The sequence below is a fragment of the Echinops telfairi genome, unplaced genomic scaffold, assembly GCF_000313985.2.
Source record: "Echinops telfairi isolate 266 unplaced genomic scaffold, ASM31398v2 ScPeMD7_7424;HRSCAF=8462, whole genome shotgun sequence".
Taxonomy (NCBI): Eukaryota; Metazoa; Chordata; class Mammalia; order Afrosoricida; family Tenrecidae; genus Echinops; species Echinops telfairi.
Genome location: NW_022111324.1, coordinates 56,635,083 through 56,661,803, shown reverse-complemented (window position 1 = coordinate 56,661,803; position 26,721 = coordinate 56,635,083). Strand labels below are relative to the sequence as shown.

General features: G+C 40.3%; 1 protein-coding gene and 1 pseudogene across 2 annotated transcripts in view; both read right to left on the bottom strand.

Moving 5' to 3' along the window:
- SYT14 (synaptotagmin 14) overlaps positions 1–26,721 on the bottom strand; it is a 186,611-nt gene that overhangs the window by 21,879 nt on the left and 138,011 nt on the right. The window lies entirely within an intron of this gene.
- On the bottom strand, positions 15,725–16,035 carry LOC115872384 (annotated as a pseudogene).

The following is a 26,721-nucleotide window of genomic DNA, read 5'->3' as shown; positions in this document are numbered from 1 at the left end:
CATATATTCAAGAAATTCATCACACTGCATTTGCCTTTGGGTACTTTTTTCACCGACCAAATATGCTTCCATATTTTTTTATCCTGTAGCAAAATATAGACCTTAAAAGTATCTGTTTACCATACCCAAGGTGAATGGGTGGGGCAGGGAGTGGAGACCCAATGCCCATCTGTAGACAATTGGACATCCCCTCACAAAGGGGTCACAGGGAAGAGATGAGCCAGTCAGGGTGCAGTATAGCACTGACGAAGCACACAACTTTCCTCTAGCTCTTTGGTGCTTCCATCACCCCACTATCATGACTTCAATTCTACCTTACAAATCGGAATAGACCAGAACATGCACACTGCTACAGATAAGAGCCCGAAACACAGGGCATCCAGGATAGATAAACCCCTCAGGGCCAACAAGGAGAGTAGGGATACCAGGAGGATTAGGGGAGGGTTGGGGGACAAAAGGGGAATCGATCACAAGGACCAACATATAACCCCCTCCCAGGGGGTACAAACAACAGAAAAGTGGGTGAGGGGTGACAGAGGGTGATGTAAGATATGGAAATAACATTCTATAACTTATCAAGGGTTCGTGAGGGAGGGTGGGCGGGGGAAGGAGGGAGAAGAAATAGGGAGCTGATATCAGGCGCTCAAGTGGGAAGAGAATGCTTTGAAAATGATGCTGGCGGCATATGTACAAATGTGCTTGACACACTGGATGGATGTATGGATTGTGATAAGATATGTAAGACCCCCCCAATAAAAGTATTTAATTAAAAAAATTATAGACATTGCATATAGCCCAAAAGTTAGAAGGTGTTTAAAAAATAGTTTGGGGCTATTTAAGTTTCCAGTAGTAGGTATATACATGTTTTTGTATTAAAAATGTAGATTGAAATAATTCCACATAAAGAAATCATTGAGCACATTTGGAACGCACCGAATTACATAGGTATGACTGTGGTTCTAGCACTTTAAAAGTCTCCGGTGCTGCAGTCTTTACTACCGTAGTAACCAGTGTGTGTCACCAGTGTTTCAAATAGTGCAGCATCCTGAAGGAAAAAAGGTGTTCCAATTGTCCGAAAGCTGATAGAACAGTAAGAGGTCGGCTACATTAATTTTGAGACAGAAGTCACAATTCTGGCTATATGCAAAAGCTTAGATTACAAAACTCTGAAACAATGTTTACTCTAACATGTGACTAGATCTTCTGACTGTTTATACTTAAGCAGATACTTTTTTAAAAAATACTATTAAATAAAATACTTTCATTTAATACTTTTATTCCATGTCCCCCCGCGCCCCCCACCCCCCATTCACATTGGGTATAATTTTGTTCTGGGTCATAGATGCCTGATCCCATTGACACCTCATGATCACACAGGCTGGTGTGCTTCTTCCAGGTGGGCTTTGTTGCTTCTCAGCTAGATGATCACTTATTTATCTTCAGCCTTTAAGACCCTAGACGGTATATCTTTTGATAGCAGGGCACCATCAGCTTTCTTCACCACATTTGCTTATGCATCCATTTTGTCTTCAGCAATCTTGTCGGGAAGGTGAGCATCACAGAATGCCGGATGGTTAGAACAAAGTGTTCTTGTATTGAGGGAGTACTCGAGTAGAGGCCCAATGTCCATCTGCAACCTTAATTCTTAACATATAGATATGAGTACATAGTTCTATTTCCCTCGTTATATATATGCTATATCTATATCTATAATTGTGGCTAGTGGACTTAATTTACTTTTACTTCTAAAATATACTTTTATCCATTTACAAGCAAGGAGCAATTGAGCAACACATGGATGTAAATGAAATTACAGAACAGAGGGACAGCACCGTGTACTAAGAAAGAAAGAAGACGCCTGAACTCTGCCAGTTATAAGAAAGTGACTTTGGGCAAGGTATTGAGATATTGCACACGCCTGTGTTTTAATCTTAAATATGTGAAAAAAAACACCCTGTATTTATCTCCTTATTAACTTATACCAATTGTTAGCATGCTAGTGAAGACCAATACTTTATGTGCACTGTAGTTCTCCCTCATTAGTGTTTGGAACTTGAACTGGAGAGTCACCTTCTATTTCTGCTTATTTGTTAAGTATCTGGAGATGGCAGAGTAAGCTGTTTAGTAGAAGAGTTGCTATTGGTACTCTTTTTAAAAAAAAATCATTTTATTGGGGGCTCGTACAATTCTTATCACAATCCACACATACATCTATTTTGTCAAGCACATATGTACATTTGTTGCCATCAACCTAAAAACATTTGCCTTGAGCCTTTAATATCGGCTCCTCAGTTTTCCCCCAATCTCCCCCTCCCCCTCCCTCATGAACCCTTCTTAATTCATAAATTATTATTATTTTGTCATATGTTACTTGCCCTGTCTGACATCTCCCTTCACCCACTTTTCTCTTGTTCATCCCCCAGGGGGAAGAGGCTATACGTAGATTCTTGTAATCGGTTCCCCCTTTCTACCCCACATTCCCTCCACCCTCCAGGCCTCGCCCCTCTCACCACTGGTCCTGAAGGAGTCATCTGTCCTGGATTCCCTGTGTATCCAGTTCCTATCTGTACCAGTGTACATCCTCTGGTCTAGCCAGATTTGTAAGGTAGAATTAGGATCATGATAGTGGGGGGGGAGGAAGCATTCAAGAACGAGAGGAAAGTTATATGTTTCATCGTTGCTACCCTGTACCCTGACTGGTTCATCTCATTCCCGCAACCCTTCATTAAGGGGGTGTCCAGTTGCCTACTAATGGGCTTTGAGTCTCCATTTGGCACTCACCCTCATTTACAATATGATTTTTTGTTCTTTGATGTTGATACCTGATCCCTTCGACAGCTCGTGGTCACACAGGCCGGTGTGCTTCTTCCATGTGGGCTTGGTTGCTTCTGCTATTGGTACTCTTATTTGTCCAAACACTTTATCTGTGTAAATCAGAATTGGCCGCATCTCGTGTAATCAGAACAAAGATCAGAAATAAACTGGATGACTTTCTTGGGAACTGAAGAATAAGGTATATTATAAGCAGCCATATAAGTATAGGAGCTTATCATTTATTGTTTTATAGTAAACATGCAAGCTCTGACTTGCTACCATCTGGTTGATTTTGAACATATTTTAAAATTTCCATAAAACTCAATTTCTTCATCTGTAAGAAGAAGATAGCAACAGCACCCTTTGGAAACATGTACTCTGGATGTTTTCTTTATCAAAATAGTCCTATGATTCTGTGTTTGATGTTACAGATACATATTATACAATTACATTTTTGTTAATACCATTTTTTGCCTCAAAGACCTGTGTTATGATATTCCACTTGAAATCATGGGCTCAAATATTTTGAAAGCTTGTAAAACATAAACCGCGCTATTCAAATGTCCTTCTGTTCCTTAGTGGTCATTCCGATGACCACATTTTAAATACTGTAAGACTGTGCTGCCCCCTGCTGACCCAGTTTCTCCAACGTACTGTGAGTCTTCTGAGCAGTCAAAATGTTCATTTTAGCATTACAGTAAGGCAACCCTATTACAGGCATCGAGGCCATAATACTGCAGACGGTAACGACTAAGTGCAGTTTTAATGGATATATGAGATTAGTCGAGACACCACAGTACAAGTGGAAGGTGGGACCGATGAGCATATCCTCCCATCTGTATGATATTGAACAGTGAGAGACCCTGCTCCACACGAGCCCTGCGATTGTTAGTGCTTAAAGTGCTGCTGACATCTTGTGGAAAATTAGCAAAATATATCAATTTTTTACTTAAATTTAATCTTCCATGGTTATTTCTGAGATTCTCCCATTGAATTAATAGCTACTTGATCTTTATGTCACCATATTAGAAAAACACATGTACCCTGGCTGATTGCAATGACCTAAAATTACATATTTCACACAGGAAATACGAGGCTTTCCTCTTCTGATTTCACGCATCCAGCAGCTACATTCTGGTGATTTTTCTTTCAGAAATGATCTCAGAATCGGCTCTTAACTATTAAACTCCCCGACAGAATCCTAACATCGGGCAGCACTATGAGTGCTTTCAAGGAATCAGAGGAGCCAAGAACCACTTTACCTGCTGCTCGCCCTAAGGCTTCGGGTAACTTCTCTAATGCCAGTTTCATTTTCCTCCATGACAACACAGATTCTTAGTCGTTGCCTGTCTAGTTATAAGACTAAATGAACTAACAACGAACATATGACCTAATGCTCTGAAAATAACTAACTAGAAGGCAACTTTATTTCTGTAATATAATGGTATCTGGTAGCTCACCCTGTTCTAATGCTTCCCATGCACCACCATCCTTGAGGTCATCTGGGCATATGGAGTAGGAAATGGAAGATGCGAGGGATGAGGGGAGAGCAGGCGCAGGAGAGATCGCCGCTGAAGCAGGTCTTCTTCCTTGTCCACTCACTGGTTACTTTGATTCGCTGAACTTGAAGGCGGTTTTAGATCAGCGTACCACAGTCTCACTAACTTCTGCACCAAGGGGTGGAACGTCAGACACGGCGATGCTAGGCTTCCATAAACGGGGCATTGACGCTGACAACCCCCCGCCCCCCAAATCCTTAGGGGTGGAATGGTGAAGTATAGATCTGAAAATCTGATCCTCTGTAAAGGCAACAAGAACAATGACAAAAAATGCCCCCCCCCCCAATCAACCTTTGTAAAATTTTTAAAAAGAGCCTTAAAGAAGAAGCTAGTTTGCTGGATTAATAGTCTACATGAACCACAACCTCACTTACCGTAAGGCTTGAAAGATGATGTCTAGCTACTCTCAAACATTTGACCAGAACCATTATAGATAGTCCTGCGCAGAAGGGAAATAAAATTAGAGTAATTGAAATTCCTACCAAAGGCCAGATTCCCCAGACCAGTAGGCATTTTGGGGGTCGAACCACCCTTTCACAGGGGTCACCCGATTCATAACAGTAGCAATGAAAATAAGGTTATGGTTGGGATGTCACCACCACAGGAGGCACCCTATTAAAGGGTGGCAGCACTGAGAACCACTGCACTAGAGGCATGTTTGGGACTGTTATCCTGGGATATGTATCCTTTAGGTTTGGAACTCCGATGACTCAGCCAAAAGACAGAGTGGCTCATCAAATAAATATCACCTATGAGAACTGCGCTCCTCAAAACACTCATCTAAATGAGACCTGTCAACCTTCACCCTAGAGCACAGTTTTCTGTGGGAAACAGAACACTGGGAAGAATGTGTGCAGACACACTCTCAATATTCGTATGTTAAGGAGTCTGGGAGGCCAAGGCTCCCGTGGAGGAAACCTTGGGTTGGAGATGTGCCCCACTTTCATTTTCCTAAATAAAAGTAATTCCGTTCAATGTCCCCCATAAGAATGCCAAATTTAAGGTGCTGTTTGCAAACACATGATTGCTTACTATACGCTTCCCGGTCAACTGCTTGAAGGCTACCTTCCAAGGCAGATTTATTTGTTCTTTTAACAGTCCACGGTACTTTCAATATTTTTTGCCAGCACCACAATTCAAATGCATTGATTCTTCATCAGTCTTCCTTACTCCAGGTCCAGCTTCCACATGCATAGGAGGCAAATGAAAATTCCATGGCTTTGGTCAGGTGCACCTTAGTCCTCAGAGTTTTCAACACTTTAAAGAGCTCTTGTGCAGCAGATTTACACATTGCAATGGGTTTTGATCTCTAGACTACTGCTTCCAGGAGCATTGGTCGATGTCCTTGGCAAATTCAGTCTTTTCTCCATTTATCATGATGCTACCTACTGGTCCAGTTGTAAGGGATTTTGTTTTCTTTACATTGGGTTGCAATCTACACTGAAGGCTGCAATCATCATCTTCATCAGCAAGTGCTTTACAACCTCATTCTCAACCAGCAAGGTTATGTCATCTGCATATCGAAGGTTGTTAAAAGCTTTCCTCAAACGGTGATGCCAAGATCTTCTTCATGAAATCCAGCTTCTCTAATTGGTATTCCATCAATTCCTGAAGCCTTGCTTTTGGCTAATGTCTTCAGTGTAGCTTGGGCTTCCTTCCTTCAGTACCATTGGTTCTTGATCATATGCTACCTCTTGAAATGGTGGAATATCTGTGTACTAGTTCCTTTTGATACAGTGATTCCGTATTCTTTCCATCCTCTTTTGATGCTTCCTGCATCACTCAACATTTTACCCACAGAATCTTTCAGTATCGCAACCCCAGACTTGACCTTTTTCTTGAGTATTTTCACTGTAAGATATGCTGAGCATGCTTTTCCGTTCTGGTTTTCTAAATCCAGGTACATATAGAAGATGGTATAAATACATTTTTGTAACTCATGGCTGGCTAAATAATGGCGCCTCCAAAGATGTCCACCTCCTATCCTCAAAGCCTGTGAATGCATTACCACCTGCCTGTCAGTTTGTTCTATTGTGGTGGCTTCTGTGCTGCTACTATAATGCTGGTAGCCAGGCCATTGATAGTGCTGTTTTTTAATTAATTAATTACTTTTAAACCATTTTATTGGGGGCTCTTACAGCTTTTATCACAATGCACACATCCACCCATTGGGTCAAGCACATTTGTACATATGTTGCCATTATCATTTTCAAAACATTTTCTACTTGAGCCCTTGATATCAGCTCCGCATTTTCCACCTCCCCCACTCTCCCTCCCTCCCTCATGAACCCTGGATAATTTATAATTTTTTTTCATGTCTGCCATTGATATATCTATCATAGAGTAATCCATGATAGGCAGGTTTTAGCAAAGCTTCTAGACTAAGACAGACTAGGAAGGAAGGCCTAGTAATCAAATGAAATCACCCTCCTCATAAAAACAAAAACAAAAACCAGCCCATTGCTGCCAAATAAAGTCCAACTCATATCAACTCTATAGGATGGAGCAGAATTGCCCCACGAGGGCTCCTTGGCTATAATCGTTATAGAAGCCAACTGCTGCATCTTTCTACCACAGAGTGGTGGGTGGGTTTGAACTGCTGATGTTTTGGTTATCAGCAAAGGCCGCTTTCTAGTGATATATTTCTAAAAAGTATCCACTTAAAACATGGCTCATAACAGAACATTGCCCAATTCACCTGTCTTGGGCACATAATCAGGAAGGATTATTAGAGAAGGGGATTGTTTGATGAAGTAGATGGCCAAGGAGGGTGAGGGAGATTCTTGAACAGATAGATTAGCAGAGTAGCCAGAGTGTTGGATTCAGATGTGCTAATGATTATGAGGATGATGCATGATAGGGCAACATTTTATTTGGTTGAAAATACAGTCTCCATGAGTTGGAGTTGAGTTGACGACAATTCCCTATCAAAAATCTTTGCAGATGTGATGAATTTAAGGATCTCGAAATAGGAAGGTTATCCTGGATCATTACACTGGGTCCAATGCATTCATAAGGATCCGTAGGAGATGAAGGTGGGAAACTCAGAGCTGGATGGAGAGGTAAAAAGAATGAGGAGGAGAGCCTGGAGTGGGGCGAGAGGTAGATGTGAAGCCCTTATACTTCTGATTTTGAAGATACAGAAGGGTTTGGTAAAAATTCACACCTTAAATAGCCAGAGTGCAGAACATTCATATGGGCATAAAGTATTGCCTCAACTAACCCATCAACCAAAAACCCCAAACCCAGTGCTACTGAGTCAATTCCCAGTCACAAAAACTCTGCAGAATAGAATAGAACTGTACCATAGGTTCCCAAGGCTGTGGTTTTAATGGAAGTAGAGAGCCACCTCTTTCTCCCAGGGTGCAGCTAGGGAGTTCAGTCACACTTTCAAGTTAACAGTTGAGCATTTAAACTGTATGCCACTAGGACTTATTGTCAGAATAGTGGAGTCAAATTGATCTTAAGCTAATGAATATCTGGACCTTATGGGTCACAGTAGAACACTGTCTAACTCATATTGGTGGACATATCCAAGGTGGGGCCAAATAGGCCTTATACTAAAGAAGCTTTTCTATCAAAGCTTAAAAGCAAGCCTCAAAAGAATCAAACTATTGCCTCATAACTTGCCGCCATTCAAGCACAGAGCTCAACAATACTTAAAGGACTCCAAAGGAAGTCAGCATCCAATCAGGTAAAGTTCACAGTTTCTGGTATCCCACGGGGCATTACCAAGCATATACTATCTATCTATCTATCTATCTATCTATCTATCTATCTATCTATCTATCTACCTACCTACCTACCTACCTACCTACCTACCTACCTACCTATCTATCTGCCCTATGTAAGGAAAAAGTCAACTATAAACACAAACCCAGAAATTCCATAGATAATAGAACTGTAGGCAAAGACATTAAAACAGCTATGACATAGGGGAGGGAAAGTCATTAATTAGATAATAGACATGTATTAGTTGAAGGGAAAGGTAATATGCAATAAATAGGTGATCAGCACAATGTCACTGAAGAAAAAAAGCAAGACACGATGAGGTGAACAAGAGTTAGAGACTGCAAGGATAAATATGATCACATGCACAGTCCTGCAATGTCAGTAGTAACAAACACTAATCTACAAATGTCTATAAAGGCAGACAGGCAAGATAGACTAGTACGAGCAAACAAAAGGAATTATACTCACAATCATATAGAGGCTGGACAGATGGTATTTCTACATATACATTTGTGTGAGTTGTAAATACACCGATATATAATAGGGGAAGCAGAGGGAAAGGTATGTAAACTTCTTAGCCGTAACCAAATACCTCGAGGGAATGTGTTATTGGGCCGGGAGGCTTAAGACATAGTTCTAGGGTGACATTAGGCCAACTGGCATAATACAGTCCACAAAGTAAACTTTTAAAGGGAATTAAAAGCTCCAGCCATTTATAAATACAAGTGCATTTATAAATACAAGGAGACTTCTAAAAGTTCATGGAAAATATGTATACACACACACATATAAACTATGCACAGATTTCAATTTCTTTTTTGCACCAATATAAATTCATACATACTTGTTATAATATGCTGAACAGGATCTAGTTTGAGGCACTAAGAAGGATAAAACATCACTTTGGAAAGAACCCCTATCAGAGCAACAAAAGTTCTGCTAAAATTGAAGCAAGAGCAAACATCAAATTGAAACTTGAATGGAAGAATGGTGAAAACAATGATGCTTTACAGGAAGTTATGTGGGCAATGCCCCCAACAAGTCAGCTGTCTACAAGTGTTAACTATATTTAACAACGAGTGAGCTGATGTTGAAGATGAAATGCACAGGAGCATGCCATCCACATCAATTTTAAAGGAAACAATTCATCTTGTTTATGTCCTAATTGAAGAAGACCAAGGATTAACAGCAGAAATAACAGTCCATACTACAGACAACTCATTAGTTTCACTTGCACAATTCTGACTGAAAAATTAAAGTTGAGCAAACTTTCTGCTCAGTGCCACAACAGTTGCATCCCGATCAGTTGTAGACAAGGGCAAAGCTGTCAATAAAATTTTTAGGCAGTGTGGTCAAGATCCTGAAGTGTTCCTTTGAAGAATTGTAACAAGGCATGAAACATGGTTTTAGCAGTATGACCCCAGACAAAACACAACAAAAGCAATGACAATAGCGACCAAAAGGTGGAAATGGTCCAGTCAAAGCAAAAGTAGACTATTCAAGAGTAAAGGTCACGACAATAGTCTTTTGGGGTGCTTAAGGTACTTTGCTTCAAAAAGGTGTTAACAAAATAAAAAGTGTTATCAAGGATGCAGTAAAATTAGAACTCTCATGCACTGCAGGCAGAAATGGAATAGCCATTATGGGAAACAATCGGGCAGCACAAAAAGTTAAGCAGGAAATTACCATATGACTCAGCAATTCAACTCCTACATTGAATTCCACTTCAACATGGAATTACCCGGACCCAGAAATTCAGCTCTCAGGACTTGAAAACAATGAATCCAACAAGAAACCACACACTAATGTTCACCGCAGCATTATTCATAATAGTCTAAAAGGAGGAGTGACCCGACTCTATTAACAGATGAATGAATTTTAAAAACTGACATACATATATTGACTGAAATATTATTCCATGCCTTTGAATGCTGGACTTAACTCTCTGGGTGCTAGCCTTTCTCTAGATTTTAGACTCTTACTTCTTAAACATTTATCACATCTTCAGTGCTCGGATATTCTCCCATGTCTCATTTTGCATTACTTATAGTTAATTGCAGCAGGAAGATTAATCTCTATTACCAAACCCCATCATTATTGGTCAAAAGTTCTGTTCTAATTTAGAAACTAATATCCTTAAGGGGCTATGAAATATAAATTTGGAAAACAACCTGATGTTTGAAAGTCTCATGACTTGTAGATTCAAAAGAAATGTCACCCTAGGACAGAAATTAATCTGATAGGGTTGCAATATGCCCACAGCAGAACTGCAAAATTTACAATTATTCCAGAAGTACCTCTTTACAATGTTTGCTGAGTTTTCAAGAAAGACATAGACGTTGAAAGCATGATGCATAAAATGAATCATATTAATAATGAGATGATCTTAGAATTAGATGTCACAGGTGCAATCTCCAGAAACTGATTAACTTTTAGCGTTTATCATTTATCTTCCTTGAAATAGTGCAATATTTTAAATTCTACCATCAAGTCAAAATATGAATGATCCAAGGCAGCTTCAGAGAACACAAAGGAAACGTTTTAGGTGGGTTCACAGGATGTTCGAGATAGTTTCATGCATTAGTTGAGAGCAAATACAGTCCATGCCAAGGGCACCAGCAGATGGTTTTATGTGGCACACTCTGCTCGTCTAATTGCTGTCACAACGAGGTCCTGGTTCAATTCATTAACTGCAGGAGCTAATCATTACTGGCACAGCGGCCAAGGGCTGGGAAAAAGAGCATGATGGAGTAACGAAGAATTAAGAATTGTGACACTTCTCTGTATTTTTCCTCTTCAGTTCCCTTAAGCTACTTCTACTCCATTTCTTCTCCATTTCAAACGTGAACACTGCTCACGAAGGGCAGTTTCCCTCTGTGTCTAAGTTACCTCGTGCTGTTCTTACAAAAGGCACCATAAATTGGTGACTTTAAAGAACAGAAACATATTGCCCCAGAGGTCGAAAGTCCAAATCAGGGTATTGGATCTAAGGGGAGGTCCCACCTTTAGATGTTTCTTGGTGTCTGTCTCCCCTGTGAGTGTTTGCCTCTTCTGGTTTGTTTATAACTCAGAAGTGATTAAGTTTAGGATCCACCCTACTCTGATATGATCTCATAAACAAAAGAAAACCTCTATTTCCTAAAAGAGTTGGGTTTATAGGTACAGCGGTTAGGATTTTTTCACATATTTGGGATTGGTGGGGGGAAGCAGAACACAATTAAACCCATGACACATTACTAAGACCTTTATGTTGCCGATAACTGGTTGAACTACATTTTCAGTTGTTTCTTGGGTAATTTGGCATAGTTTTCTGATGGGCATTTTCAACTCTTCAAGACAAAACTAAACTTCTAATTTCCCTTAAACCAACTCAATTTTTATTCCCCTTTCAGTTACTGTCAGGAACCCTGGTGGTGGAGCGGCGGGTGGGTTGGCGCTGATACTGCAAGGTCAGCAGTTCAAAAGCACCAGGTGCTCTGAGGGAGAAAGCCTGGGCCTTGTGCTCTGGTAGAGTTAAGAGTCACAGAAACTCACAGGGGCAGTTCTACCTTGTCCTGCAGGGTCACTGTGGGTCAGAATCAACTCGACGGCAGTGAGATTTTCAGTCTTAGTTCCTGTCACCACTATGCATGCAAACATCTATCTGAATTTGGGGGCTCGTCCCTTTTCCTTGACCACCAAATTCCCTTACATTATTGCTTTGCTTCTTCCTCTGTTACGTCCTTTGAACCCATCTCCACTGTTTCACATTGCTACAAAATAATTTAAGCTTATGTTGGCTCTCATTTGACAAAACCTCCTAATTAGTCTCTCTCCAATTTCTACTTTCACAGTGCTTATTATATTCTTATTAAAATGGAGCTCTGGGATTGGCTTATTATACAGTGACAATGCCTGTCACTCATGGCCACCTATCAAAACCTGACTCATCTTCTAAGATCTAGTTCAAGGGCTAGCTCACCTTTCAAGTTTTCTTTGATTTCTTTGGGGATAACGAGTATCACCACTTTATTATATCTTTACTTGGCATACTTAACATTGTAAACTACATTAGAATTATTTGACTATATTATTTTTCTATGAAATTATAAGATGACTAAGACCAGAGACTATGATTTACTTACCCCTGTATCCCAATTCTCACTTCTTTGTTCATTAAACTTTTAAGGAATTAATGATATTAGGGCTGCTGAATGTGATGTGCTGAATTTAGCTCCTTTACAAAAGAAAATCCCCATGTAGCAATGAAGATTCTATCTTGTCAGTTTGTAAGTCTTTCTGCCTAATCTCAGATGCCAGTAACCTGAGACATCCTAACGTAACACATACACAACTCAGACACAGATGTGCAAACAGAGGCTTAGTTCAGAGGAGAACAATTAGATGAGAGCTGGGATCTCAGAGAGAAACCACTAGACAATTGTCCAAGAGTCAAAATTCCACCCAATCCCAAGATTCTTACTTGCTCCCTAAAAGGCAAAAATAGCATTTCAGACAAAACAGAAGGCTTTGAACTGTCTTGAGTCCTCTTGGATGTGCACTAGGGAATACATTCATTGACATGGAAGGCAAGAAACACCTTGCATAAATTCACTGGACCGTACAAGGAGGTTGGTCGTTACTGGTACCCCTATTGGGTAAATCCAACTGACTATTCACGTGCAGGAATTTCCTGTTCTGCTCAGCTATCAAATGAAATAAAATCCATTTGCTACACAATTCCATTATTCATTTCTTGTTCTATTTTTAATAACTAAACGAAGAGAAAGATCTGAATCTCAGGACCTCTCCAGGGGGATAGGCCTGTGGTGTACCGTCAGAGCAGCTATGGGAATGTTGTTGTTGTTAGCTGCCGTCGAGCTGACTCCAATTCAAGTGACTCGTGTGTTCTAGAGTAGAACTGCTCCACAGGGGTTTTTCTTGGCTGTAATCTTTATGGAAGCAGGTTGCCAGGCCTACCGTCCACGATACTATGGAGTTTATGTGTGGATTCCTAGCCTTTAGATGAATAGTTGTTTCTCCCAAACTGGACCTGACTTTCTAAAGAATCTAGATCTGGGCAACTGCTAAGATTTACACGAAACGTATGTCTATTTAGGAGGGAGTATAAGTGCAACATTAGGGTAAGGAGGTCCTAGGGCCACATGACCCCTAATTAAAAGAAGTAGTTACCATCTTTTTCAACCACCTAACTTCCTGCTGGCTTATAGGAAGGTCCTTCAACCACTGTGATTACGATTCTTCTAAAAAAAAGATCAGAGGAAGATGTTATAATGAGGTTAGAAAATAGTATTATATATTTAAGACGTATATAAGCTGCTAGCAGTTAAGGCATGGAAGTGATGTCAGGTGGTATAGTCGGTTATGTATTAGGCTACTAACAGTTGTTCAAATCTCTCCACCCAAACATGGGGAAATGAGGTTTTCTGCTCCCATAAAGATGTTCAACTTTGGAAACCCCATGGAGTAGACTTGATGGCAGTGGGTTTAGGACAGATCACAGTACGGGTAAGAAGTATCAAAAAACAATCAAACCCACTGCTGTTGATTCTGCCTCAGAGAGACCCTATAGGGAAAACCAGAACTGCTTGGTGGAGTTTCTGATACTGTAAATCTTTAGAGGAGCCATTTCTGCTTTCTTCTTAAGGAGGGACTGCTGGGTTTAAACTGTCTACCTTGCAGTTAGCAGCCCAATGCCTAACTCACAGTGCCACCAGGGCTCCTTGGTGAGAGGCATGTTAGGCCATCGAGTCAGTTACGACTCATAAGGACCCTGTGTTCAACAGAACAAAACATTGCCCGTCCTGCGCCATCCTCAAAATTGTCATGTTCAAGTCCATCGTTACAGCCACTGTACCAATCCGCCTTGTCGAGAACCTTTTTCTTTTATGCTGTGCCTCTACTTTACTAAGCCTGATGATCAGGAATGGAGGGAGGCTTATTAAAAACCTGAACTATTTAGATGACACAACCTTGCTTGCTGAAAGTGAGGAGGCCTGAGGTATTTGCTGATAAAGCTCAGGATTGCACTCTTCCAATACACATTGCAACTCCATGTGAAGAAAACAAAACAATGCTCACAGCCAGACAACTAGGTCACATCATGATAAATAAAGAGAAGATTGAAGTGGTCAAGGATTCCCTATTGCTTGTATCCACAATCAAAGCTCAAGGAAGTAGCCGTCAAGAGGTCAAAAGACACATTGCATTGGGTAAATCTACTGCACACGACACTTCAAAGTGGTGGCAAGCAAGGATGTTACTACGAGGACTAAGATAAGAGGCATATTCAGATATAAAACAGTGGGCAAGATTCAAGATGGTTAGATTCCAGGCAGCTATCCCAGAATACAGAACCAAGGATTGTTCCAACGTGGAAGAATTTCTCTCAATCCCTGATTCCAGAAAGCCGTTATACCTACTTGTAATACTCTGAAGTTTATAATTGATTGCTATTTTTATAGACTTCTAGAAAAGGTAAATATCCTCTAAATTAATTGCAAAGTATAGTTTGGCTGTGTTAGTGTTCAATTTAAGTTTGCTGCCATTGTTAAGTATTTATTTCATCATATTTACCATGAGGTATTAAGGAGTCACTTAAAAATACTTGTCACCTAAAAAATCTATGAAGTCCAGGCAACAAAAGAGCATTACCATAAAAGGGTAGCACACGGAGGGTGCCAGAGTCTCAGCAGGATGCTGAGGGTGCCCATGTTGTGGGCAAGAGAAGTGATGACTCAGAGTGGATGGACGGACAGAACCTGGTGGGCAGCCTGGAGGTGGTGATCACGTCCTAAGCAGGTGGGAAGAGGGCATCTCTACAGATGGCTATCTTCTGCCTTAGGTGCCAGAATAAGGAGGGCAGAGTAAGGAGGACATTATTCTTAGCAGGGTAAGAAGGACACTTATTCACAGTAGTGGGCCAGTGTGGGTGTCATCCTAAGTAGGGTGAAGCCAGTGTTTTCCATAGAAGGGTTGCTTAGGGTAGTGTCTTGGAGCCCAAGCAAGGTAAGGAACTTATTCCTGCATGGGTGCTGGTGTTGGTGGTGGGCAGCTCTGTGTGTGAATTCAGGAGCTGTGCAGGGCAAGAAGCATCCATGTAGTAGCTGGTGGGCAAGGGGTAATGGATGGATGTTCAGATGCCAGGCGTGATGAGGACTTCCGTGCAAGAGGAACAAACTGACACAGGGAGTTGGAACTCAAGTTTGAGGAAGAGCGTGTCTGTGTGTGTGCGTGGAGGTGGTGGCTGTGAAGAAACACTGACTACATGGGGAGGGACTGTCATACTCAGACACCCTAGGACCACAAGGGCCAATTTACTATCAAAGAAGGTAGCTACAAATTTGAAACAAAAGAAAGTAGAGTGGCTCTTCAGGGGCCGGATTGGAAATGGAAGTCCCAGTGGTTTATTGTTTTTTTTAAATCACTTTATTGGGGGCTCGTACAACGCTTATCACAATCCATACACGCATCCATTGTGTCAAGCACATTTGCACATTTGTTGTGATTGGTCATTTTTTTTTTTTAGATGATCTATTTTATTAGAGTAGACGGATCACACATGGTCCACGAAAACTCAAATAGCAAACCAAACATAATCAGATGTCAAAGACTGGTCTTCAAACATCATAGCCAATGATGCCTCGTTTGCCTATGATCTTGCTAATGTAAAACCACATCCACACCTCAGTGGCCACCAAACCATTCAGCAGAGCTTCCTTAACTGTGAGCTGTTTGCAGCGCCCAGTCTTAGCACTATCAACTACTTTTTTCAGGCTCTGAATAGCTGCCGGGATCTCAGCAGGGGTTGGAGGAACCAGCTCCACCCTGGCATAGTGCCAAAATGTGGCCAATTGAGGCTTCGAATAAGTCACAGCAGCGTTTACCATCCCGGGGCCTTCTCCACCAAGTTACAGAGAAACTGGGCCATGGTTCTAGGAGAGAAAGTCCGAGGCCCGAAATGGCCGGTTGAATGTCACCTCCGGGCGTGATTGGTCATTTTTTGAGGACACTTTATTATAGCCGTAGTACCAAAAAACAAAAACAAAAAAACCTGTCTGCATCCATTCACTGATCATAGAGGCAGGTTCGATACTTTTTGTTTGGAATACACCTGTATGAACTGGAACCTTAGTAGCAATACTTCTTGACTTACCCACATACATACAAAAATATTGCAATGGAATACTAAGACTCAAAATTAGAATAAATATTTCATGATGTAACACATGAAAGACAGTATGGCCACATACTACATGAAGGTAAAATGAGTACTTCAAAAATCCTCATTTTCGTTGACGTTTTATAATAATTTTTACTTGGTATATTTGAACAGATCTGTGTTTCTAACAGACCTGTGAAGTTCAGGAAAGGCTGAAGTTATGAAACTCTGAACATTTAGTTCTCACATCTTTATTCATAAAATTGTCCATACAAATGCGACAGGTATTTTTTAAAAGTTATTCATGTAATATGATAGTGGGGACTAAACGACTGTGAAAATACTGAACTACGAATTCCCATTAAAGGGAACCAAATTAAACGATCTTTATGGAAGAAACGAGTAAAAGGTGGTAGAAACAGTGGCGATGGCAGTAGTGACAGCACCAGGTGATGCTGCTGCTGCTAAGAAAATAGCACAACTAGTGTTTGTTGAATGATTACTAACCACGCAACACAAGTTGTAATCATGAAAGTAATAGGCCAATGATGAGTTCAGTCTAAATTTATGACAATCTTGAGTTTCAGATTTCCTCTATTAAACTTTAAAATGATAATGAAAATTCTCTTTTGCCACAAAACAAGACTATTTGAAGATCGGTTCTGATATAAACTGAATATTATGAATGGTTTACTGACAACTGAAATGGCAAAATATGATTTACATGTTTATTAAAATATGGATATAGAAACATTTCTGAGTCTAAATGCAACTTCATAGTGAATTCTCTAGCTATGTGAGTTATTTCATTTAATGATATTACTGTTGCTTTAGCTTATATCCTCACAGAGCATTCAAAGTAGGCCCCAGAAAACCCCTAGAGAAATAGCAACGCTTTATTTCATTTTCTCATGATGTGCATGATTTTGGGACAAAACTTCCAATGCCATCTTCCTTCCCGATGTCAATTTACAGTGTGAGTCTCAGGGTGGTCCAGGTGGAGGAACACTATAAAGATGGCCTTCAGGATCGTCAATTGATCACTTGGTATATTTGAACAGATCTGTGTTCCTAACAGACCTGTGAAGTTCAGCAAAGGCTGAAGTTATGAAACTCTGAACATTTAGTTCTCATGTCTTTGAGCAACAATAAACTTTGCTTAAGTAAATGGATTTGGAACTCTACCCAGTATTCTAGGTTATATATAATCAACACTGGTAACAAACACTGGTTTGTTTTCCTTATGGCTATAATGGCATTCATTCCTTTAGAAGTGTTTTCCATCTTGTTATGTTTTCAAAATATGCTAAGTTGCTAATGAATCGAAGAGATAATTCTAATGTTTAAAAATATACCAGAAATAAAGTTTTTCAGGAAGCCAAAGTGAATCAAAGGGCTAATCAAACATTTCCTTATGTTGATAACAATTTCTTCCTATGTAGATCTATTTCAAATTCATCAGTAAAACCCAATTCCTGATACAAGTATTTTATATGCAATTTATTGCATTAGAGATAATTTTAAATACTTAGTTGGCTGCAAATTGAGTGGATGGTATTGGGGAAAATACATTAGGCTAGTTGCAGGTTTTATAATAAAAAATGTGAATTACATGTTAATCTCATACTTAATCTTATCGTCAGACCTGAGAGTTGTTTCAGAATTTGGCAGTGCCTTGTTTTGGTCCTTATGGCCTCCTGGGAAATACAGTGAGGATTAAGAAATGGAGAGAAGATGGAGTCTCCAGGGAAAAGGCAATAAATACAAATTCTGCATAAACTTCACGTGTAGAACGTTTTAGAGATCCACTTCCTTAGGCTCCACTTCAATTTTTAACTCAAAAAACTCTCTGCGGGAGCTCGGCATCTTTATTTTAAAATGACTCCCCAAGTCATTCTAGCATTATCAGGATTAGGAACCAGTCATCAGGACTGGGCTTGAAGCCAATTAAGCATGTCAGAAAGACACTAATTATGATGTGAAACTCAAAACTCACAAATTCCTAAAGTGATGTGCAGAAAAATCTGCCTAGTTCCGATGCATCATCGAAGGGTTAAAAGAGGAATTTACTTATGGTATGTCCAATCATCAAAGCTGCAGTTAATTTTATTTTACACTCAGTAAATTTAAATAAATATGTCACTAGACATTAGCTGCTATCTCCCTAGTATTCATTTATTACTTCTTGTTCAGCTAACTCATTTCCATCTCTAACGTACGGACCTGTCACCCACCTCCAGGTCTTTACCCTACTCTGTGCAGTCTCTCCCTGTAGTCATGGTGATTTGCGCTGGGATGGGCAGGTCACCTAATGAAATGCAAGGTGTTTGAAGGCAGCCACTAGGTGAAGCTTGATTATGAAGTTGGCCGACAAAGGGGCAGAGCAGGAGAAAGTGAGAGGAAGTGAGGAGCCTGAGGATATCATTTGAGTCACTGGATTGAGCCAACAGTTTAAAAACAACAATAACCCTTTCTTATTGTGTAAGCCATTTTGAGTTGGTTTGCCCTCAATTGAAATGGATAGAACCTTAACTGACCAGACATTTACTCAATATAATCTCTATCTCTTTATGTCAACCAGCTGTCCGTGAGTCAGTTCTGACTGCTGATGTCAGAGGTGAACTATGCTCCATAGGGTTTTCAACGGCCAATTTTTAAAAAGTGGGTCAGCAAATCTTTCTTCCAAAACATCTACACATGGTAGAGACATCCCTGCTTTCTAAGCTGGAGAGCAGAGGATTGGGAAGTGAATCCACTTCAGAATCTCCAGCTTTTGGTTTTGCATTGAAACTATTAAGTTGTGTGGGTAGCATTTCTAAAATACCTGTAAAACACATATGAAACAAATAAATTCAAAGCTAAAAAAAGCTGTTATTAAAAGATGATCAATGATTGAAATGCTGCTATGAACTTAATGGTAGCTCCTGCCAACATGTACTGAAACTTGGCCCTGATATGAGCTTGTTTAGAAAGAGGGTTTGTAATGCTAATCTGACACTCTTGAGTAAGAGCCCGGGTGGTGTAGTGGGTACATGTTGGGCTGTGATCTGCGTGGCCCCAGTTTGAAACCACCAGCAGCTCCTCAGGGGAAAGACTGGGTTTTTTATTCCCATTAAACTCACCAGGGGTCACTATGACTCAGCACTGATTCAATGGCAGGGAATTTGGTGTGGTTAAGTTCGGTGGGTTCTAAATTTAATTACTTCTGAGCCCTTCAAAACGACAGTATGGTCAGTCACATAGGGGGCAGCAGATGCCACGTGAAGCTATCATAAGTCAAGGAATCAAGGCTTCCAAGAAGGAAGGAATTGTACAGTGGAGACGATGCGGACTTCTAGCCTCCTAGAGTCTGAAGAAGAGCCCTGGTGGTATAGTGGTTATGTGTCCAGCTGCAATACACAAGGTCAGCAGTTCAAAACCACCAGCATCTCGGAAGAGGAAGGCGGGCTTTCTACTCCAGTAAAGAGTTGTGGTCTCGGAAACTCACAGGGGTCAGTTTTACCCTGTCCTTTAGGGTCACTATGAGTTAGCATCCACTTGATGTAGTAAAGTTTTTGACTGAGAGTCTGAGAAAATAAATTTCTGTTCTTTAAAGCCACACATTTGTGCTATTTCTGTTATAGCAGCATTTGGTAACTGATACAAATACAGATAGGAAAGAAAAATAGGGTATGTGGGCTGCAAACTTTTGCTTGCTTTTACAGTCTGACAGCTGTTTACGAGTGAATAAATTACACAATAAATCTACCTTGAAAATAATTAATGGCCATCTATTAGATCTAATAACAATATTTTAAATAGGAAATATTACATCCTTGAGAAAAGGATGGAAATTTAAAGGAGAAATTAATTTTGTATGTTTTTATTCCCAAAAGGTAGACTTATGTTAAAAAGCATAAAAACAGACTCCTTAATATACAAACTTGAAGCCTGTTACCAAAACCTTTGATGGTAAAGCCATAGTGCGTGAACACTGTTATGTGTCCCCGGAGTGCTGTTTCAAATCCCTTTGTTGATTGTTAGAAGAACCACTCTCAGTCTGGAGATGGACAGTGCCACTCACTTGAATTTCCTGTGTCTCTTGCACAGACATTGATGTGTAATCAAGTCCTAGCCAATCAAAGCTGAGAGGAAGTTGGCAGGGGTCTCTTTTATAGCCATTACTAACCCAGCCACATTTCAAGTGTCAGCCCCTCTACCACAGATGCCTTAATAGGAGGCCTCTTGATCAATCTCACTTCTCTATACTGCTGGAACCACTGCCAGGGGTGTGAAGGTGATGACAGAGTATAGCTTAGTACCCAATGGAAAGAAAGTCTAAATGGTATTGAAGTTCTCCACAATTCTTTAGTACTCTTATGCTATTTAGCCTTAGTCTACTCTCCTACTATCCAAACACCAACTTAAGCATAAGTTTGGAAGCATGATGTAGTCATTATGTTGGGGACTACCGATAAAGAAACATACTTTTTCCTCATCAGCATTCCAACTCCTACTGTGCTACCCCCATTCATTAGGGAGAACAACATCATGACATGCACTACTATTACACAGGTGACCCACATAATTTAGTAAGCTCTTACAACTGATTTGAGTTGTGAGAGCTTTGGATGGTTAGAGTTAATACATTTTGTAATATATTCTATGGTATAAATGCATAAAAGATTCAGAAGGAAATGATGAGAAACATCAAAGAATTGTAACAGTTCCAAAAGGACCAAAATGTAAAAATAAGCAGCACAGAGCAATACAGAGGGAATCTAGCCTTTTTCATGGAATAATTTTGTTTATAACATATTAAACAATCCACAGCTAGCGCTTTACCCACGAGGCAATTTTTTTTTAAGTGAAAAGACTCTTTTTCAAGTATACCAATCCTGGAAATGAAAGAGAACATTTTGCTTTCATTTCTGGGTCTAGCTAACATTGTGTTTGTGAGCTTAAACAAACAAGCATCACTAAATGCGAACGTTTTGGAGATTCTGTGAGTTTCCCCATATCACAAAAACACGGGAGTACTTTAAGTTTGGTTTTATCAACACTCCCAGGAAAACCCAGTATGATAAGATGTAATAATTAGGTATAACCTGTTGCCATTTACAGTGACCCCATGTCAGAGTAGAACTGTGGGGTGAGGTTTTCTTGGCGGAAGTCGTGATGGACGCTCATGGTTAGGCCGGGAGTGCAAACTGCCTGCACCAATCAGGAGACGGACGGGGTTCACTCCCTATTCTGTGACTTACTATATGACCCTCTTCAATCCCACTGACCGCTGTAGATTTGTTTCCGTAGGTACACATGGAAGGTAACAGCACTATGGCAGAGGATAACTGTGAGGAGGAAGTGAGCTAATGTACATCAAGTGATAAAATACGGAACACAGGAAGCGCCATCCAAAAGTGAAGCAAGTGAACGTAGCTTTTCTCTTTTAACTAATGGGATCTTTCTCAGAAAGCATGTGTTAATCAATCGCTTTAATTAAAACCAAATCCTACTAATGACTGGCAGTATCTTAACGCAGCATGGTTTAAGGTATACCCTGATTTAAGGTTGAAAACCGGAAAGCTCTCAGACTCCTTTATTCTGAGGTTAACACTGAGAGTTGATTGTGAAATGCGTCAGTCACGGTTAGTGAAAAAAAAAGAGAAATCACTTCAGATATTTCAGGAAGGAAGGGATTTAATTCAGGAAATCAGATGCTCATAAATTGTTAGGAAGTTTGAAGGAGCAAGATCGAGGCTGCATCTCCTACGAATGACTTCCAGAAGACAGAAAAACTGACCCATTAAAGGAGTTACTACCACCTTTTCCAGGACGGTGGAGAGGACATTTGAGTTAAAAACAGGCTTGATCAGGAAGTCTTCGTGGCCAGTGCAATGGCCTGTTTGTACCCAAGAAACTTGGAACTGGCTCTGGGACTATTTTACTTCAGGAGAAGGGTTTTTGCCTCACTTTCCACCTTGCAGATTTTTCACCCGCTCATCCAAATGGGAGAACCTGGTTAACATCCAGAATTCTAGGGAAACTGGGAAATATACCACTCTTGAAGTACAGGAAGGAAACTACCAAGAATTGCAACTATTTGCAGATTGCCAAGCAATCAAACAGAACATAATGACTTGGGGATATAGCCAAAGTCATTGACTAGTTTTCTCACCTGCAAAATAAGGACACATGAGACCTATTTTTATAGTCTTGTGATGAAGATTTAAAGAGGTAACACAGATAAAACACAATCCAGGGAGAAGAATTTTGCCATCGATTTTGGAACCTTAGCTCTCCAGCATTTTCCAAGCACCAAACATTGCAGTTGCGCAACACGATGGCCTTCTGACCTTTGTACCTTTGTGCTGCCTTGTGTTCCTCTCTGGTCCGTAAGGCCTTTCTCTCCACTCCCTGTGTTCTAAAATGTCACAATAATGTGTGTAGGCTAAATGTTTTTATTCGTCTTTAATCTGAAGACTGCAGTCCTTCAGCTCTGGCAACTTTTCTTGCCTTTTTAATATAATTTCCTCCTGTTTTCTTGCTCTTCTTTAATATCTTAGTCATATGTCAGGCCAGCCTGGATTGTTCAACTCTGTAAACATCTGTTTTTTAATAGCCCTTATGCCCTGTTTAATAGCCCTTTAATAGCCCTGTCTGTCTTCCCCCATCCTTTTTGGAGTTCTTATTTTTTCACCTCTATCTTCTAAACAAATGATCAGCAACATTTTTCTATAAAGGGATAGACCACTAACTATTTTGGCTTCATGGGCCCTCTGATCGTTGACATAACCGCTTCCTCTGCTGTTGAAATGTGAGAATACGTATTCGTTCTCACTGCCATTGAGTGGATTTCCACTCAGAGCGAGCCCATAGGACTGCCCTTGTGGGTTTCCAAGACAGTAACTCTCTATAGGAGTGGAAAGCCTCATCTTCCTCCCATGGAGAGGCTGGTGGTTTCAAAATAACTACTGATCTTGCGGTCAGCAGCCCAAAACATAACCCACTCCTCCACCAAAGCTCCTAATGCAGGCATAGGCAGAATGGGAACAAATGAGTATGGCTGTGCCAATAAAACTAATTTTAAAACATGAGGATTGGAAGTGCACCACTCTCTTCTTTTCCATATTGCTATGTTCCCATGATGTTGAAATTCCAAACACATAATGTAAGATTTTTTTTGCATATGGACTACAATCTAAGAATAAGATTATTTGTTTATGGACTAGTCTTTAATTAAGATTACTATAAAATTAGAATGTTAAATTTGGTCCCAAATGAATAACATGCAAATGACAACAATAGTTAATATTTACCAAATTCTTACTCTTCATTAATTCACACAAAAATTGCATGAGGTAGTTTTTGTGTGGAGACTGAGGCCCACACATAGGGAGGGGAGGGGAGCCAAGATGAGACTCCAGAGCATAACTGTAAGTCTGCACTCCCAACTTCTGGGCTGCCAGCCCTCCTAAATGCAAGTATAATCTTGGTATTGGAAATCTAATAATTAGGGTATTGAAAGTGTATATTTTTATCTAGTAATGCTTTCATCTTTTGTGACAAATCACAAATGAGTTGGCACAAATAAATCATTTTTACAGCTGGGACACAGCTTAAGGGGCCTTCCCAGCTTTCATTTCAGGGAAATATATACGGGTAGTCCCTGGCTTATGACGTATTCACGTGAGGACAGTCAGTATCTTTCTAAGGTCAATGGGCAGATTTGGGATGCCATGAGATGTTAACGCAAAATAGAGGAAGAAAAAGAGAAAAACGACCACATCACAGACAACGCCCACTTAATTTTCCAAATAGGAACGCCATCCTCACTCCCAGGAATAATCTAGATGATCCAGAACTTTCTACAAGTTGACTTTTGTCTTTGTAACTAATAAAATCCCAACATGTCCAACTTTTCTTTACCACTCACTTTCTCTGCCATTGAGTGCGTGCCGACTCATAGTGACTCTATCCTATAAAGTAGGGTAGAATTGCTCCTGTGAGCTTCTGGGACTCTTACTCAGTTTCTGGGACTCTTACTCTTTACTGAAGTAGAAAGCTGTCTTTCTCCTGAGGAGAGGCTAGTAGTTTCAAACTGCTGACCTTGTGGTGCCAATGCTTAACCACTATGCCACCATGGCATAGTTGCTATAAATTACAATGATTTGTATGCTTTTATGTACGTATGAAAATACATCTCTAAGTTTATATACAATATTTCCAGCTCCCAAAGATAAATAAAAATTGGATCTATAAAAATCCTGGTAATATGACTCAATTACAATGAAAACTGGAAAAAAAAAAAGTAGTATTCAACTTAAATCAGATATGAGTTACTATGAAATCATCAGAACAAAACCCTGCCATATTTTGGGTACTACCTGTATGTTAAAATTAGATAATACAGAACAGTGCTTTTGAAAATGTGCTGTTTTCTATGAATTAAAATGATAATTTATTCCCTTAAAATATGCAAATCAAAGTCTAATCATTTCACTACTTATTTTTATGGTAAAAATGAAAAATATTAAGAGACAAATGATCCTCTTTGATTATACAACATCAGATAATTCTAAACATAACAAAGCAAAACTATATGCATTACATTTACCAAGTTTCAGTGTCTATTAGCTTTTTCTACTAAGAGAAACGGTACAATTTAGTATCATTGCAATAATCAGTTGTTCAAAAGTAGCAGACTATAAAAAGAACACAGTAAATACCTAAGATCTAGCCTGTATAAACAATTTTAGGTTTCCAGGATCACAAGACAATAATCATTATTTCTTTGTAAGATGAAAGAATATCTTTAGACTTATAAACATAAATAAGGATAGACTTTTTGAATTAAATTAAGAATATTTCTTTTATCTCACATAATAGGATTTTCACATAATCTAGTTTCATATGTCTCATGTAATTGAATCATCACAACATTGAAAAATACTCAGTTCAGGTCACATTACTGTCTTAACTGCTAACATGTTGACCAAGGTGAATTAACCTTTTCAGCAGAACGTATTTACATGCTCAATGCTTGAAAATGTTTTTTCTCCAATAGGAGCTCCCAGTATTGAGCAGGTTCATACTGTGCTTGCAAATTCATGGTTATTTTCAATAACAGAAATCACATATCTATGATCACTTATCTGCTTAACGAGATGATACAAAAAAAATCCCCAGATTGGTAGAGGGAAAAAGCTACTTTATACAAGCATTCCTGGGGTGAGGCCTGGGTAGTAGGGCAGGGACCAGATCAAATGCTGGGATGCACATGGTAGACAACTGGGGAGGAGGTGGTGAAGGGAAAAAATGATGAAAATAAGGAAGAAATGGGTAGCTGGAGCATGGGGCGCTAACCCACCCAAAAGGAGGGTATTGTTTATATCTCCACAGGGAGAGAGGGACCAGAGTTCAACCCAATGCCCCAAGGTGTGAACGCAACATTCCGGCGTGGAGTCGGGAACCAGTGGAGAGGTCTAGGGGCCTGGCACCAGTCCCAAATACTAAGTGGATGCCTGCCCCTCCCCCCAGAAGAATTTATTTCAAAGGACAGCACTGAATTTGCAGCTCCGGGAGAGGGACTTATCAGATCTGAGCACAAGGGAGCAGATGAAGGGGGAGTAGGAGAGAGTGGATCACATCCTGGCCCACCAGGCCTTGAGGATGATGACCCCAATTAGAGCAGCCAGTCCACAGAGAGGACCACATGGCCAGTCCCACTATGAGACGTGACGCCCCTCACTGACCCATGGCCCTGCAGGGGACAACACCGGAGACACAGTGTGGGAATTGCGCCTGATCTGATCCCGCCACACCTAGGCAAAGCACTGGGGGAATGCAGCAGAACAGCAAGGGAATGGAGCGGCAAGGTCCCCAGGGAATGCTGAAGGTGGACTTTGGGGCCAGGGCATGATGCACCAACAGACTGGACTGGAAAACACTCCTAAAGGCCAACAAAATATCCTTGAACTAACTACAAGCTTTTCTTTCTTGTATTTTGTTTTGTTCTTTCTCAGTGGTTTGTTGTTGTTGTTGTTGGGTTTTTTTGGTATATTGTTGCTTGGTTTTGGTCTGTCTTGTTTTTGTGCATGTTATTAACTCCGCAGGTCTGTCTAAATAAGATAGGCTGGATGAACAATCTAGAGGAGAAAACAATGGGACCGACAGTTTCAGGGGGACATGGGAGAGGGGGATGTGGGGGGAAAGGAAGTGGTGTTAACAAATCTATGGACAAGGGAACAACAAGTGATCCAAACTGGTGGTGAGGTGGGTGTGGGAGGCGTGGTAGGGCATGATCAAGGGTAATGTAACAATGAGGAATTGCTGAAACCCTGGTGGGGACTGAGCATGATAGTGGGGCAGAAGGAAAGTTAAGGGAAATAGAGGAAAGAGCTGGGAGGCAAAGGGCATTTATAGAGGTCTAGATAAAGACATGTACATATGCAAATATATTTATATATGAGGATG